Raw genomic sequence first — 17,351 nt, 5'->3', positions numbered from 1 at the left:
TGTGGGATTTTATATTTTGCCTCTTGAAGTAATATGAATAAATTAAGTGTTTTGATCCTCTTGTTCTAAAACCTATAGAAGAGTTTCACATGCACAAAGATTTCCATTTCAATAAAATCTGCTATAGGAGTTTAATATTCTACTACTCATGCAGGATAATATTCTCCCACTCATAAAGGATAATCTAGTCAGAGATTTTGGATTTTGAAAGTGTTTGATTCCTGTAGTGTAGGACAAAAAGCATGCTGATTTAATGGGGGGGTTTATTTGCCTTCTTTTCAAGCAGAGGTTATGCTGGTCTACAAGTTCCATTCAGGTTGCAGAAAGGTTGTGGATCACTTGAAAATGGTTCTGCACTCTCTCTTTACATACATACATACATACATACATACATACATACATACATACATGGTAATGGCTAGCAAGAGGACCATGAATAATTCCTTGCATTGACAGAGCATTCACCTTAGTGCTCTCCACTTTACGTGGGGCTACCTTTGAAGGTGACCTGGAAACTGCAATTAATCCAGAATGCGACAGCTAGACTGGTGACTGGGAGCGGCCGCCGAGACCACGTAATACCGGTCTTGAAAGACCTACATTGGCTCCCAGTACGTTTCCGAGCACAATTCAAAGTGTTGGTGGTGACCTTTAAAGCCTCGACCCAGTATACCTGAAGGAGCGCCTCCACCCCCATCGTTCTGATCAGACACTAAGGTCCAGTGCCGAGGGCCTTCTGGCGGTTCCCTCGCTACGAGAAGCCAAGTTACAGGGAACCAGGCAGAGGGCCTTCTCGGTAGTGGCTCCCACCCTGTGGCATGGGCGTAGGCAGGGGGGCAGGAGGGGGCAATTGCCCCCCTAGAAGCAGGGCCACTGGCCAGCCTGCCCCACTGCCCGCCCGGTGCCGTCTCCCTTCTCCCTGGCTGGCTGTGGGGCGGGCGGCGGGAAAGCACCAGAGCGATTGCAGAGGGGGAGGAGGGGATCGGAGCAGCCCGATTTCGGGCTGATCCTGGCTCCCCCTCGTCCCTTCCTATCGCGGAGGGGGAGGAGGGAGTCGGAGCAGCCCGATTTCGGGCTGATCCTGGCTCCCCCTCGTCCCTTCCGATCGCGGAGGGGGAGGAGGGAGTCGGAGCAGCCTGGCTCCCCCTCGTCCCTTCCTATCGCGGAGGGGGAGGAGGGAGTCGGAGCAGCCCGATTTCGAGCTGCTCCGATATGGCCCCGCCCCCGCCCCTTGGCCCCGCCCCTTGCTCCCCGCCCCTTGCCCCTCCCTGATTTTCATCCTGGCTACGCCCCTGCCCTGTGGAATGCCCTCCCACCAGATGTCAAAGAGATAAACAACTACCAGACTTTTAGGAGACATCCGAAGGCAGCCCTAATGTTTAATAGATTACTGTATTTTAATGTCTGTTGGAAGCCGCCCAGAGTGGCTGGGGAAACCAGCCGGTGTCTTATTTTTGGAGAAACACGTAGTATGAACAGCATAGTATGAACTATGCAGCAAACAATATGAACCAGGAGCAAATTGTGGCAGAGGGGTGTGTGTGTGTAATATTGGCTATATCCCCATTGTTAGGGTCACAAACGAGCAAAAGTATTTGGAATGAACTATGCCTTGGTAATCACTCAGGCAATTTGGTTTCTAGAGCTAGAACAGAGAATGTGAATTAAATTGTTTCCATGAAGGGAGTGACCACCATCTTTGCATGTAATATAGTGAGCCATTTAAAGCACACCAAAGAAAGAGTTTTACCTCTGGTTCAGTCTCTGAGAAAAATGATAGTAGATGTTACATGAATAAATGATCCAGCAATGTGACAATGTCTCTTCCATGGTCACACAAGGAGCAAAACTGAACACTCCATCTGAGAAGCCTTCTGTAATTCTTTGTGCTTACAAATGAAGTTTCCTTGCCAAACAGCACCTTTGGTCAGTAGCCCCCAAAGCAATTTAGCTTTGCCTTTCCCCTGTACTCGGAGCACTTGAAGCCACTGTGTTCTTTGTCAGTGATGGAAGAGATGTTTCAAGATAGGCAAGTTCATCTTGGTTATTTCCTCTAGGCACCTGCTTTGCTGATTTGTTAATGTCTCTTGCCCATAGCAATTTCATGCTTGGGCTATCACATACATTTATTATACGACTGAAGCAAGGATCATAGTAATAAAGGAATAGTCTATTTTGCAATGATCCAGCCATATTCCACTTCTAGGAATGAGATTTGTGTAGCACTTTTCATCTGTAGATGTTATACGCATGTTAATTAATGATAGCAATGTGTACTGCTCTTATTTTACAAATACACACTCACTACATGTAGATGTGAAATGACACTTGCCTTGTGTCTCCTATGTGGAACTCAAACTAAGTCAAAGTTTCCACTTTCCACTTGTTGTTGTTGTTTAGTCGTGTCCGACTCTTCGTGACCCCATGGACCATAGCACGCCAGGCACTCCTGTCTTGCACTGCCTCCCGTAGTTTGGTCAAACTCATGTTCGTTTCCACTTTCCACTAAATGACGCTAACTACTGAAGTGGCCTCTGGTGGCCTGCAGAGTCCCTCAATGTACATGCTTGAATTTTTCAGACCTAATTTAGCCCTGAACCCCATTTTCATCATGCTTTGCAATCGTATCCAGTCTTTATTTATGTTACTGTAGCCACAGGAGTTGCCAACGTGGTGCTCCAACGCACCCATGTGCTCAAGAGGCCTTCTCTGGAGCCAACATGGTTCCCTCCCCCAGCCCCTCCCTCCGCCGAAGGAAACATTGTATTGTAGCCAGTAGAAAATGTGGTGGCATATGTTTGGTTGTAGTGTCTGCATGGTGCCCACAATTGTTTCTCACTTTTGCAAATGTGCCCATGGGCACCAGAAAGCTGGTGACCCTTGTTATAGTGAAATTAAAAAGGACTTTGCAAAGATTTATGGGATCAGTTGAGGTTTTCACATATCTATTTTCTTGCAGGTGAAGCTTTATTTTGTTTTATTTTATTGCTTTGTTATAAAACTTCAGAAATACTGAAGAAAGAAACCTTCAAAGAATTTAAACTAACCTGATTCTCTGCTTACCCAACAGAAAATCACACTCATCTCCCTCCTGTTACATTTTATGAATTGCTATTTCTTCATCTACTGATTTTCAATATTGCCTAAGGAGCATCCGCTGCTGCTAACAGAAGCATTGTCAACCTACTTTACCTGCAACAAAGAAACTCATAGTGGAAAGACTAGGCTTTGAAATTAGCCATGGTTGTTGGCTGACTAGGGTAGCTTATGCTTTTCAAGCATCTTTTAATAATAATTTTAATGTACCTACAGCAAACTACTGTACCTACATACTGAGAGTGCTTAATAAGAATATCATAGGATAAATTGTTTTATCTATCATATTTCTTTCATAATATTTAATTGATAGATTAATCTTAAAAAGATATTGTTTATATATTTATTGAAGGCACGTCCAACTCCCAAGAAACTACGATCTACTCCCAGTAGGAAAAAAAACTGCAGTGATCTACCCATTGTCATTGCCAAGAGTTGTCAAGCTTTTTGGGGGGAGCATTGCGCAGAGTTGTTGAGCTTTTTTATTGTTATTTTTGCATAAATTAATCCATCCCGTGATTGACCTGAAGCACCCCTGCGATTGACCGGTAGATTGCAATCAACAGGTTGGACTGATTTATTGCATTCATCTGATTTATTTATTGAATTCATCTTCCTCCAATGAGCTCAATGTGGCATACATAGTTCTCCTTCCCTCAATTTTATCGCCACAGCAACCCAATGAGGTTCATTGTTCAGAGAGCAAGTGAGTGGTCCAAGGTCACCAAGTGAGCTTCATGGCTGAGTGGGGATTTGAACCCTGGTCTCCTAGGTCCACAGGTTTGGCCTTGGAGTTCAAAATGAAGCAGGGCAAAGGCTAATAGAGTTCTGTCAAGAGAACAAGCTGGTCATCACAAACACTCTCTTCCAACAACACAAGAGACGACTCTACACATGGATATCACCAAATGGGCAGCATCGAAATCAGATTGATTATATTCTCTGCAGCCAAAGATGGAGAAGCTCTATACAATCAGCAAAAACAAGACCTGGAGCTGACTGTAACTCAGATCATCAGCTTCTTATAGCAAAATTCCAGCTTAAACTGAAGAAAATAGGAAAAACCACTGGGCCAGTTAGATACAATCTGAATCAAATCCCTTATGAATACACAGTGGAAGTGAGGAACAGGTTTAAGGATTTAGATTTGGTGGACAGAGTGCCTGAAGAACTATGGATGGAGGCTTGTAACATTATACAGGAGGCAGCAACGAAAACCATCCCAAGGAAAAGGAAATGCAAGAAAGCAAAATGGCTGTCCAACGAGGCCTTACAAATAGCGGAGGAGAGGAGGCAAGCAAAATGCAAGGGAGATAGGGAAAGATACAGGAAACTGAATGCAGATTTCCAAAAAACAGCAAGGAGAGACAAGAGGGTCTTCTTAAATGAGCAATGCAAAGAAATAGAGGAAAACAATAGAATGGGGAAAACCAGAGATCTGTTCAAGAAAATTGGAGATATGAAAGGAACATTTCGTACAAAGATTACCATAATCAAGGACAAAAGTGGTAAGGACCTAACAGAAGCAGAAGACATCAAGAAGAGGTGGCAGGAATACACAGAGGAATTATACCAGAAAGATATGGAGGTCTCGTACACCCCAGGTAGTGTGGTTGCTGACCTTGAGCCAGACATCTTGGAGAGTGAAGTCAAATGGGCCTTAGAAAGCACTCCTAATAACAAGGCCAGTGGAAGTGATGATATTCCAGCTGAACTATTTAAAATTTTAAAAGATGATGCTGTTAAGGTGCTACACCCAATATGCCAGCAAGTTTGGAAAACTCAGCAATGGCCAGAGGATTGGAGAAGATCAGTCTACATCCCAATTCCAAAGAAGGGCAGTGCCAAAGAATGCTCCAACTACCGCACAATTGCGCTCATTTCACACGCTAGCAAGGTTATGCTTAAAATTCTACAAGACAGGCTTAGGCAGTATGTGGACCGAGAACTCCCAGAAGTGCAAGCTGGATTTCGAAAGGGCAGAGGAACCAGAGACCAAATAGCAAACATGCGCTGGATTATGGAGAAAGCTAGAGAGTTCCAGAAAAACGTCTACTTCTGCTTCATTGACTATGCAAAAGCCTTTGACTGTGTCGACCACAGCAAACTATGGCAAGTTCTTAAAGAAATGGGAGTGCCTGATCACCTCATCTGTCTCCTGAGAAATCTCTATGTGGGACAAGAAGCTACAGTTAGAACTGGATATGGAACAACTGAGTGGTTCAAAATTGGGAAAGGAGTACGACAAGGTTGTATATTGTCTCCCTGCTTATTTAACTTATATGCAGAATTCATCATGCAAAAGGCTGGACTAGATGAATCCCAAGCCGGAATTAAGATTGCCGGAAGAAATATCAACAACCTCAGATATGCAGATGACACAACCTTGATGGCAGAAAGCGAGGAGGAATTAAAGAACCTTTTAATGAGGGTGAAAGAGGAGAGCGCAAAATATGGTCTGAAGCTCAACATCAAAAAAACCAAGATCATGGCCACTGGTCCCATCACCTCCTGGCAAATAGAAGGGGAAGAAATGGAGGCAGTGAGAGATTTTACCTTCTTGGGCTCCTTGATCACTGCAGATGGTGACAGCAGTCACGAAATTAAAAGACGCCTGCTTCTTGGGAGAAAAGCAATGACAAACCTAGACAGCATCTTAAAAAGCAGAGACACCACCTTGCCGACAAAGGTCTGTATAGTTAAAGCTATGGTTTTCCCAGTAGTGATGTATGGAAGTGAGAGCTGGACCATAAAGAAGGCTGATCGCCGAAGAATTGATGCTTTTGAATTATGGTGCTGGAGGAGACTCTTGAGAGTCCCATGGACTGCAAGAAGATCAAACCTATCCATTCTGAAGGAAATCAGCCCTGAGTGCTCCCTGGAAGGACAGATCATGAAGCTGAGGCTCCAATACTTTGGCCACCTCATGAGAAGAGAAGAATCCTTGGAGAAGATCCTGATGTTGGGAAAGATTGAGGGCACTAGGAGAAGGGGATGTCAGAGGACAAGATGGTTGGACAGTGTTCTCGAAGCTACGAACATGAGTTTGACCAAACTGCGGGGGGCAGTGCAAGACAGGAGTGCCTGGCGTGCTATGGTCCATGATGGTCACAAAGAGTCGGACATGACTAAACGACTAAACAACAACTCCTAGGTGCAACACTCTAACCACAACAGCACACTGGCTCCTTTAAATAAGAAATAAGGTAGACCAGGGTTAAGGACCCTGTGGCACTCCAGACAATGTTGGGCTCTAGCCAACATGACCAATGGTCAGAGATGGTGGGAGCTGTGATCCAACACCATTTAGAGGACCACTGCGTATCTGAAGAAGTGTGCATGCACACGAAAGCTCATACCAATGACAAACTTAGTTGGTCTCTAAGGTGCAGATGGAGGGAATTTTTTAATTTTGTTTAGAGGACCACAGGTTTGCCATCCCTGACCTGGGACGTTTGCTCAGTTGCCTTTTGATTTCAGTTATCCAGACTTTGGATAGAAAACAGCTATTTGCAGATATTGGTTGGGATGGTGAAGTCGGTGCAATGTTATTTTGTCCAATTGTTCAGAAGTCATCTGAATATTCCTGCATATCATTGAGCTATGCTGTTTGTTTGCTGTTTGTTACATTTTATTAAATGCATGAGTCGCTTTACATCAGAACACTCTCAGAGCTATATACAGATTAAAAATTCATGCAAATGAAAATTAAACAACCACCCATACAAACCATAACATACATTAAAAGGGTTCATCCAACAATAGTATTTAAGAAAACATCATTTCTAGTCACCAAAGAATAATCACCTCAAATGCAAAAAAAAAAATTTCAACTAGTAACTCGCTGTCTCCTGGAGTAACTTTTAAATATGTTATAATATGATAATAAATCTCTATTCACTTTTCTTCATAACTTTACAAAGGAAGAGAAGGGATGCAGGGCTACTCCATCAGTGTAGTGGGGAGACCAATACTACTACTTCTGCTCTTCTTCTTCTTCTTCTTCTTCTTCTTCTTCTTCTTCTTCTTCTTCGCTAAAGAGCAGGATAAAAAAATCCCTTAAACAACAACATAAACAGGGGACATTAGGCTCTTTTTTGTTAATCCAAAAAAAGGCATTTCTGAGATGTGAAACTGTGATTGTTCATAGAATTTTCTTGCTTAATGGCTATTTTTAGAGCCATATCTGTATCAATCAACAAGCTTGCATGCACCTGAAAGCTCATACCAATGACAAACTTAGTTGGTCTCTAAGGTGCTACTGGAAGGAATTTTTTAATTTTGTTTCCACTAAAAGAGTATAATTTTTATTAAAATGATTTCAAAAATACTGCATTTTAGGTAGTACTGGAATAAAATAATAAAAAAGAATTTTAAATACTCCCCCCCCCCCAACTCCTTTTCTGAACAATATTCATCTCAGGTTTGGCTGAGTTTAAAAATCCTTCTGGGATATGTCTGAGCAGACACAATTTTTAAGCATCATAAGACAAACAACTTGGGGTCAGGAAGGTGAAAGATCTGTCTAGAACTGATTGTGAAATTTGTATGTGTCAACTGACCTACCCAGGTTCAAAGAGTTTATATTTTCCAAAAAATAGTCCTCATAAACTCTGTAAATTTATTCTGCTTTTTAGCTATTTTGGAACACTATGCTTTTCTGCTGTGTAAAAATGCAATTAAAGACCAGCTTACTCGAGATATTGTCTTATCCAGGGGTCCCCAAACTAAGGCCTGGGGGCCGGATGCGGCCCAATCACCTTCTAAATCCGGCCCGCAGACGGTCCGGGAATCAGCATGTTTTTACATGAGTACAATGTGTCCTTTTATTTAAAATGCATCTCTGGGTTATTTGTGGGGCCTGCCTGGTGTTTTTACATGAGTAGAATGTGTCCGGGAATCAGCATGTTTTTACATGAGTACAATGTGTCCTTTTATTTAAAATGCATCTCTGGGTTATTTGTGGGGCCTGCCTGGTGTTTTTACATGAGTAGAATGTGTCCTTTTATTTAAAATGCATCTCTGGGTTATTTGTAGGGCATAGGAATTCGTTCATTATTATTTTTCAAAATATAGTCCAGCCCCCCCCACAAGGTCTGAGGGACAGTGGACCGGCCCCCTGCTGAAAAAGTTTGCTGACCCCTGGTCTTATCCCTTATCTATTTAGTAGGTCACTGCGATCTTCAGGAGAGTTTCTCCTTCATGTTCCAAAGATCTCAGAAGCCTGCTCCACAGCATCTCAGCAGTGCCTGGCCGCAACCACTCTTTATTGGTTCCCAAGCCCCTCCTACCTGGACCAGCCGGATTGGCCAGGATGCAAATAAGATGGTGGTGGGAAAGCCCACCAATCTCCAGTAGCCTGGGAATTCCCCATGACCGGCTGCCTCGCCCTGATGTTGCTCCTAAAGGGAAGGAAGCTGGCACACTGGGTTGCAACAGCTGCCCACTCTCTGACTGGGTAAGCAGCCATTTTTGTTCAGCGGGGTAAATAAGTCTCTTATGGGTGTCTACTTTGCATTGTTTTTATGTTAGGTCTTCAGCTGTTTTACTGCATTTTTTGACATGTGTGGAAGGCAATTGATGATGATGATGATGATGATGATGATGATGATGATGATAAGATGGATGAGCTGAAAACTATGCAACTCTTAAAGTTACAAGTCTGCCATGTTTTGCATCTGGTTATCCTAGCCATGCAGATCAGTGGAAGAAGAATTAAAGCCTTGGAAATCTTGGGCCAATGCTGTTATTACCCACAGTCATGGACTCATTTGCTAGTATTAAGCATGTCATTATTGGGTTGAATAGTGGCCCACCACATAGAGCTATTGTGATACCAAGCACTATCAAGGGCATTGGACAGTAACAAATGCATTCCTATGCAGAAGTAAGTCCCACTGTGTTCATGGCATTTGCTTCCAGGTAAACATGTATAGGATTGCAGCATTAATCATCCACTAGAGCAGACCCTGCCAATTCTAGCCTTCCTCTTCTTTTTCAATTCTTATGCCCAGTGAAGAAAAAACTGGAGTCAACCAGCTCTACTAAACACACTGTCCCACTTCAAGGCCACAGGGTCTATATGTCTTTCGAAGTTAGTGGTGTGCTAATATCTGTCCTCTAGTTTTTCAAAAGCTTTCTTCCCCCTCACATTCTCAGGGTACTTTACAATTTCCTCAGAATTTGAGTGAGTGTAGGGTTTTGAACTTACCTAATCATTGTGAGGAGCTGAAGGGTGGTGCCTGGTCCCGATCCATCCCGCTTTTCCTCTAAACATTTATCCAGACTCTGCAATCTCCCTAGTCGGCCATGCTTCCTGATCTGGGTGGGTAGGGGACCATGGGAAGATGTATCACCCTGGACTTCAATCTCACAGGACATTCTATACAAGATCTCAAAGTAGCTGTCTTATTACAAAAGAATTTCAGAAATAGTCTGGAAAGAGAAGTTGCAGAACTGCAACTCATTACCAAACTTAAAAACATGGAGAGACCTGGTCTGAATAAAGACATTGGATTCTTATCTCATCATACATGATAAAGCTATCTTTAGCCATCTCACCCCTTGCTTTTTCCTGTAAGACCAATTGCAGTCGTTAACAGTCATCAATGAGTTTCCACACCTATCAGTCAAACACCCATTCCCACCACCCTTCTGAGTAATACCCCTCCCCACCCTCTCACTCTATATAAGGGTCTGGAGACTTCTGTTTCAGTGTATTTGAAGAAGTGTGCATGCACACGAAAGCTCATACCAATGACAAACTTAGTTGGTCTCTAAGGTGCTACTGGAAGGAATTTTTTAATTTTGTTTTGACTACGCCAAACCAACATGGCTACCTACCTGTAACCTGGACTTTAAGATAAGCACAGACACAGAGTCCAGATCACTGGTGAAATGATTTGTGGAATGAAGGAATGAACAGGAGCAAACACCCCTGAGTAAGTGTAGCAAAAACCCACCCAGACAAATTTCACCAATTCCCCTCCCCACACTTTCCCTGTGATGATTTTTTAATGCAGTTTCTTTTCTTATCAATTGAAAAAGAATGTTGTTGTTTTTTAAAAAATGATTTTTTAAAAACATAGCATTATTAAAAATGCATGCCAATGTTGCAGTGGGATGCGTGCAGTATTGTATATCTATTATGAATTCTTTCCACTGGCTTCCAATGAAATCTGAGACTTCACAGTGGAATAGCTATCCTTTCTATATTGTGCTGACTAGCATACACCAGTCTTACAATATATCTGTTTCCAACACACCATTTGGTCCTCCTCCTGTCCAAGAAGAAAGGGAGTCTATTACAGTACATTCCACTCATGCATTTTGCAAACTGACAATACTAGAAGGCTCATAATCCTTTCCCTCTTGATTCCAGGGAAGAGAATACACAATGGACACGGAACATCTCTTTACTACACAGGTCTCAGGTTCATATACCATTTTGCAGAATATAAAATCATATGATTTCAAACCATGAACCTTTAATAGGTTGAAGCATTTCTCTTCCTAAAAAGGCTCTGGGTTTGTCCCTAAATTCAGTTGTTACTAAGCCACAATGCCATTTTAATTAATTTAGTGAACAATAGTTGAGCAATTTCATGAAGTTTTAAAAATCTATTGGTATATTCCCATGTTGCATGAGGTTGAAATTGAAGGTGGTTATGAAACCACCAAAATATTGCGATTTTCTAATGGAAATAGTAATAGTCCTAAATGTGGGGAAGCTTGAGATAAATGTTGCATGAATCAGTCAATGATTCAACCTGCAATCTCATCATTTTTCATCTGATGAGCCATTTGTTCCTCTTCATAAGTTCTACATCAAATGCAATTATCACTTAATCAATCTTGAGCTATATAAAGTGTGTAATGAAAAACAGGATCAATTAGAAAGTTAGATCACTTCATCAATATGGCATTAAATAGATTATTTTTAACACTGATCTACTTTCTTTCATGTTGCTACTTTATATGTATAATGCAAAGCTGAGGTCAAGCCTAAATTATTCATAGAACTGTTTTCCTTTTTATCAAAACAGAATTCTTAAACACCCAAACCAGGTCATTAGTGATAAAGCCAAATCAAACACCACATTACAGGAATAAATTTATATGTAATGCATTGCTGTTTTAAAATGAAGTGTTTACACTGAATGTTTGTTTTTGTTTATACTGAATGTTTGTTTGCTTTAATGCATAGCAATTACCCAGCCAGCCCCTGCTCACCTTCCTTATCAAGACCTTCAGTCCTTTAATTGGATAAATGTGGTATACCAAAAACTGCCAAGAAGTCCCATTAAGTAGAAATAGGAATAGTAATTGTCTATGAATTAACTAGGAAGTGGCATCTGTTTTTGTGGAATATAGTTTCAGTTCACATTAAAATGTAGAGTGAGAAACACCTGGGAAAAGAAGGAAATTTGAAAGTGATATTTTGGGGGACCTTTAAAATGGTTAAAATATCAGTAATTATTTAGCTAACGCTTTCTGAAATGAATATGGCGTGGCACACTTTTTATATGTTGTGATAAATATGGTAATCCACTGCATTTTAGAATCCATCATTAAAATTTCAAAGAGCTCTTCACTTTGAATTACTTTGGGGGGGAGGGTAACACAACCCATATGTAATAAAATGCATGCACAGATAAATCTGAGAGAAATCGTTAGGATTCTTGCATAAAAGCATAAAAATGAGGCAGTTACTTACGTCAACTTTCTTATAAGCAGCCAAAGTCCTATATTATTATTATTTTCCTTTTCCTTTTTTAAAGAGAATATTCTTATATGCTACAACTGCAGCAAGAATATTACTAGCTGGAAATAGGAAAACTGAATTAGTACTAACACAAAAGGAATGGCAGGATAAATTATTTGAATATCTCGAATTGGCAAAAATGATGGAGGAAAACTAGGAGACAGCCTAACCAAAACAGCCTCTTCCAAAAAGAATGGGAAATTTATAGAGATTATGGTACTTAAAAAAACCCAGTGCCCCCAAGTCAAAACCTGGATTTGCTTTGTTGTTGTTTAGTCGTTTAGTCGTGTCCGACTCTTCGTGACCCCATGGACCATAGCACGCCAGGTACTCCTGTCTTCCACTGCCTCCCGCAGTTTGGTCAAACTCATGTTGGTAGCTTCAAGAACACTGTCCAGACATCTCGTCATCTGTTGTCCGCTTCTCCTTGTGCCCTCCATATTTCCCAACATCAGGGTCTTTTCCAGGGAGTCTTCTCATGAGGTGGCCAAATTATTGGAGCCTCAGCTTCAGGATCTGTCCTTCCACTCGGGGCTGTTTTCCTTCAGAATGGATAGGTTTGATCTTCTTGCAGTCCACGGGACTCTCAAGAGTCTCCTGCAGCACCAAAATTCAAAAGCATCAATTCTTCGGCAAGCAGCCTTTTTATAGTCCAGCTCTCACTTCCATACATCACTACTGGGAAAACCATAGCTTTAACTATAGGGACCTTTGTTGGCAAGGTGATGTCTCTGCTTTTTAAGATGCTGTCTAGGTTTGTCATTGCTTTTCTCCCAAGAAGCAGGCGTCTTTTAATTTCGTGACTGCTGTCACCATCTGCAGTGATCATGGAACCCAAGAAAGTAAAACCTCTCACTGCCTCCATTTCTTCCCCTTCTATTTGCCAGGAGGTGATGGGACCAGTGGCCATGATCTTGGTTTTTTTGATGTTGAGCTTCAGACCATATTTTGTGCTCTCCTCTTTCACCCTCACTAAAAGGTTCTTTAATTCCTCCTCACTTTCTGCCATCAAGGTTGTGTCATCTGCATATCTGAGGTTGTTGATATTTCTTCCGGCAATCTTAATTCCGGCTTGGGATTCATCTAGTCCAGCCTTTCGCATGATGAATTCTGCATATAAGTTAAATAAGCAGGGAGACAATATACAACCTTGTCGTACTCCTTTCAATTTGCTTTGATTACCGGTAATTTTTGCAAATCATAATTTGGATTGTAAGTATAGTATGTGGAAAACAGGAGAAATGATGAAATGATAAAAGAAGTTTAACAAATAGACAAAACAGACCCGCTCTGAGGAAGACGGAAGTCTGTCAGAGAAGAAAAGGAATTGAGACTAAAGATATGGTGACATAAGTCCGTGTGTAAGAACTTACGGATTTATGGTTGTATATATGTTTCCTCCTCCTCCTCCTCCTCCTCCTCCTCCTCCTCCTCCTCCTCCTCCTCCTCCTCCTCCTCCTCCTCCTCCTCCTCTTCTTCTTCTTCTTCTTCTTCTTCTTCTTCTTCTTCTTCTTCTTCTTCTTTATTGTATGTGTTTGTTTATCAAGTAAGAAAGCTAATAAAAAGCATGAAGGAGGAAAAAGGAAGTCTTATATTAAAGAACATGAATACCAGCACAGATCTTCCACTATGGACCTTTTCAAATATACTATTTCAATCAAATAATATGGTAGTGTATGCATGTGTTAAAGTAAATTAATTAATTAATATCACTTGGAAATGGGTCTATAAATGTTAGGTGGACACACTGGCCAGTCACTGTCTCTCAGCCTAGCCTATCTCACAGGGTTATTGTGAGGATTAAATGGAGACGGGGGCCACCATGTACACTGCCTTGAGTTACTTGGAGAAAAAGGTGGCAGGTAGGGATGCCTGGAAGCAATCAATCAAAGTAGTGCATCAGACTTCACTCTCCAGCTCATGAAGACAGGGCAGGGCCAGAGCTATCACTAGGCAAACTAGGCAGCTGTCTAGGGAGCAGACCTCAGAGGGGCACAGTTTTCTACACATTACTTTTTGCTATATCTTATAAATTTCTGATTACTTTTGTTTTATATTTTGAAGAATTTTATCACTTTTTAAGTACAGTGGTACCTTGGTTTAAGAACATCTGAGTTTATGAACAACTTGGATTAAGAATGCTGCAAACCCGGAAGTAGGTGTTTTGGTTTGTGAGCTTTGCCTTGGAAGCGGAACATGTTTCACTTCTTGTTGAGTGTGTTCCCTTTGTAAATTGAGTCCCCCGCTGCTATGGGAAAGCACGCCTTGGTTTAAGAATGGACTTCCGGAATGGATGAAGTTCATACAAGAAGGTACCACTGTAAATCATACGTTAGATTTACTCAGCGCTTCATTCAGCATGTCATTTTACATAGAGAGAAGACCCTACTGTTTCCAAAATTTATCCTGATTTTTTTTTTTAGCGCATGCAAACTATAATTATTTACCTGCATTGACTCAGCATTGGAAAATTCTAACCAGCCATATATCAGACAGACATACCTATTAAGCCATTGAGCAAAACAAGATGGGGAGTTGGATTGATGTTTTGAATTCGCTGAGGTATATGATGCTTTTCTAGAGATTGTTGACGACACAAGCCTAAATTTTTTATCTGGAGATACACCCTGAATTGAAGCTAAGGCTGTCGCTGATGTAATTTGTAAGTTCGAGTTTGTGATATCACTTGTTACAAGCAAACTGCTACAAAACAAGGAAGCTGATTTAAATTCAGCTGCAAGCCAATTGCAAATGACCAAGAATTACCTTGTGGGCTTCAGGTTGTGATGAGGGTTTTCAACAAGTTTTGATAGATGCTGCTGGGATAGATGCTGCCGAACTCTGAGGCGGAACAAGTTAGAAAATTAGAAAGAAATGGCAGTTTGAGTATGAGGCCCAAAAAGAGGCACAACACGATCCAAAGCAGAATTCAAAGTAGGTTTCTGCTCTGTTGTCTTAGATATGACCATAAAATCCACTGAAGAGAGATTCCAACAGCTACAACATATATCCTGTATGATATATACAGTATCAACAAAAAATCTACTGAAAATGTACTTAAGGCCTGAAAGAATTTGGAACAGCCATTGATGCACAATGGAAAGAAATATATTGATACTGATATGGACTAGATGACCCTCCGAGTGCCTTCCAAATCTACAATTCTTTTACGTGCTGCTGAAGATCTGTGATGTGAACTTATAGCAATGACTGAAAGAATTCCAAAGTCCATCCCACCACCAGGAGTATTTCTCTTCATACTGCAATAAAAACTCCTGGATAACATTCCTAGTGCTTCTGTTGCTCTGGAAAGCTGTGAATGTAGTTTCTCAAAGCTCAAACTTATAAAAACTGACTTATGCTCAACAATGTTGCAAAGGAGACTAGCTGGCTTGCAAGTGTATTAGTTGAATGTGTCCAAGCATCAGCACTTGACCTGAAGGAATCGGTGACAAAATTTGCATAGGAAAGGGGGTGCAAAGCGAGAATGTTGATGTGCCTGAATTTCAAACTTTTAAGAGACTTAAATTTTAACATCACAGTTCAGAAGATTATTCAACATGATTTGTGTGCCAAAATATTTTCTTTTGCATTTGAGAAAGATAATCAAAGATTGTTGTATTACTTGTTCTTGCAATGTAAAATAAATGCAACAGGTTCAAGTGTTGTTCTTTCCATCTTTTGTATGAGACATCTGTTTACGAAAATTGAAGTTAGCAATTCTTTTCGGTGTGTGTGTGTGTGTGTGCGCGCACGCACGCACGCACGCACGCAAGTAGCTTGCCTTGCCTAGGGTGCAGAATACAGAATTATGTTAATCCCCACTTGTTCTCCAAATATGTAGCCTTTGCACATGAGCAAACCATCTGAATAAGGCTCGAGTGCTCTCTTGTGCAGGTGAACACACCAAACTCTTTCAATACTCCAGCTCAGTCCTACTTCACAGCTGTGACGCACTCTGCAGAGCCACCAGCTTATCAGAAGGAATCCAGTACAAGATTGCTCTGTGCAAAAGCTGCAAACATGGACCAGTTACTGACTTGGATGGCTACCTCTCCCATTGTGCATTTGGATGTGTTGATAAATGGCTCAGACACCTAGGCTGATTCTGTTCTTTAGAAATGGAAGCACAGAGACCTGTAATTTGGATCACAGTGCCTTTTTGGCATGCTATCCCCTGGTTCCTTAGCATTCCAGGAAACCACTGAATCAGCCTTCTGTGTCTCAGATTTCAGGGTGTCTGATTCACTGAGAATGCACTTTTGTTTCAGCCAGTATGGAGGTGTGTATGCATGTGTCTATACCATAGCTGCCAAGTTATCCCTTTTTTACAGGGATTTCCCCTTATGCTGAATAGGCTTCACCGCGAGAAAAGGGAAAACTTGGCAGCTATGGTCTATACACTTATCACTCATCAATGATCAAGGAGTATATTTTTAAATTATGAGAATACTTCCACAGGACTCTCTCAAATTCCAAACACAACCACTTGCTCCAGTGGGAGCTCCCCCCCCCATCCCAAGTGCAAATAAAAGCTTTGGAGGTCTAATCCAGATTTCAACCACAGCAGTGACAAAAGGGGTTAAAACCACCTGCTACAGTGTCCAAATCTGGATTGCCTGCTTGCTGTGCCAGCAACTTACTTTGAAAAAGCCATTCACACAAATGCTCCAATATGATGTTACTGGATGTCGTATTCAGATATCACCTGAAAATGCAATCTGCTAATGCTTTAGAAACATTTCAGTTCTTTGTTAAAGAATGCTAACCAGTCATTGAAAAGATAAAAGGCAAGGAATGAAAGCGATTTTTGAAGACCATAGCTATGTTAGAATTATTTAATTTAATGCAAACAGAATCAATTTAAAATACTTACCATGCAATTATAAAATAAATTATTCATTTGCTTGACAGCATAATAGAATAGCTACATACCTAATCAACAATTGGACTCAAGTTTGCATTAATTCCATATATTGATTTAAAGTTCATAAATAACAAAATAAAAATCCAGTTGTGAAACTGCAAAGCTTTTTATTTTTAGATTTTAATATGCTGGGGAGGGGAGGAACAACCTATCAATTGATTCATAAAATTACCATGGAACTTGAAATTGTCCGGTGTTCCAAAATGAAATATTCCTCTACAGATTCAAAATGATAGCAGCTTCTGTTTTGAATCACAGAATCTTTGCCAATAAATGTTGATTCATCTGTAGACTCAGCAATCTTAGTAGGAACATTTCAAAGAAAGACTAATACTTGAAGGAAAATAAAACCCGCTTCTTAAAATGAGAAGCACTATGCATTACATTTGGCATGTCAAGGAAATTATGACAAATCATTTTTGCTCAAAGCTGTGTAAAGTATGATTAAGTGATGTGAACAACTAGTAGCGATATTTACCCTAATTACTTTCCCTTGGGTTGTATTGAACATTGCCAAACTGTAGCATTTGGAGCAGCTTGTTTAAAAGGCTAAATAAAACAATT

The sequence above is a fragment of the Zootoca vivipara genome, chromosome 5 (genome assembly GCF_965207765.1).
Source record: "Zootoca vivipara chromosome 5, rZooViv2.hap1.1, whole genome shotgun sequence".
In the NCBI taxonomy this organism is placed as follows: domain Eukaryota; kingdom Metazoa; phylum Chordata; class Lepidosauria; order Squamata; family Lacertidae; genus Zootoca; species Zootoca vivipara.
This window is presented reverse-complemented; position numbering follows the sequence as displayed.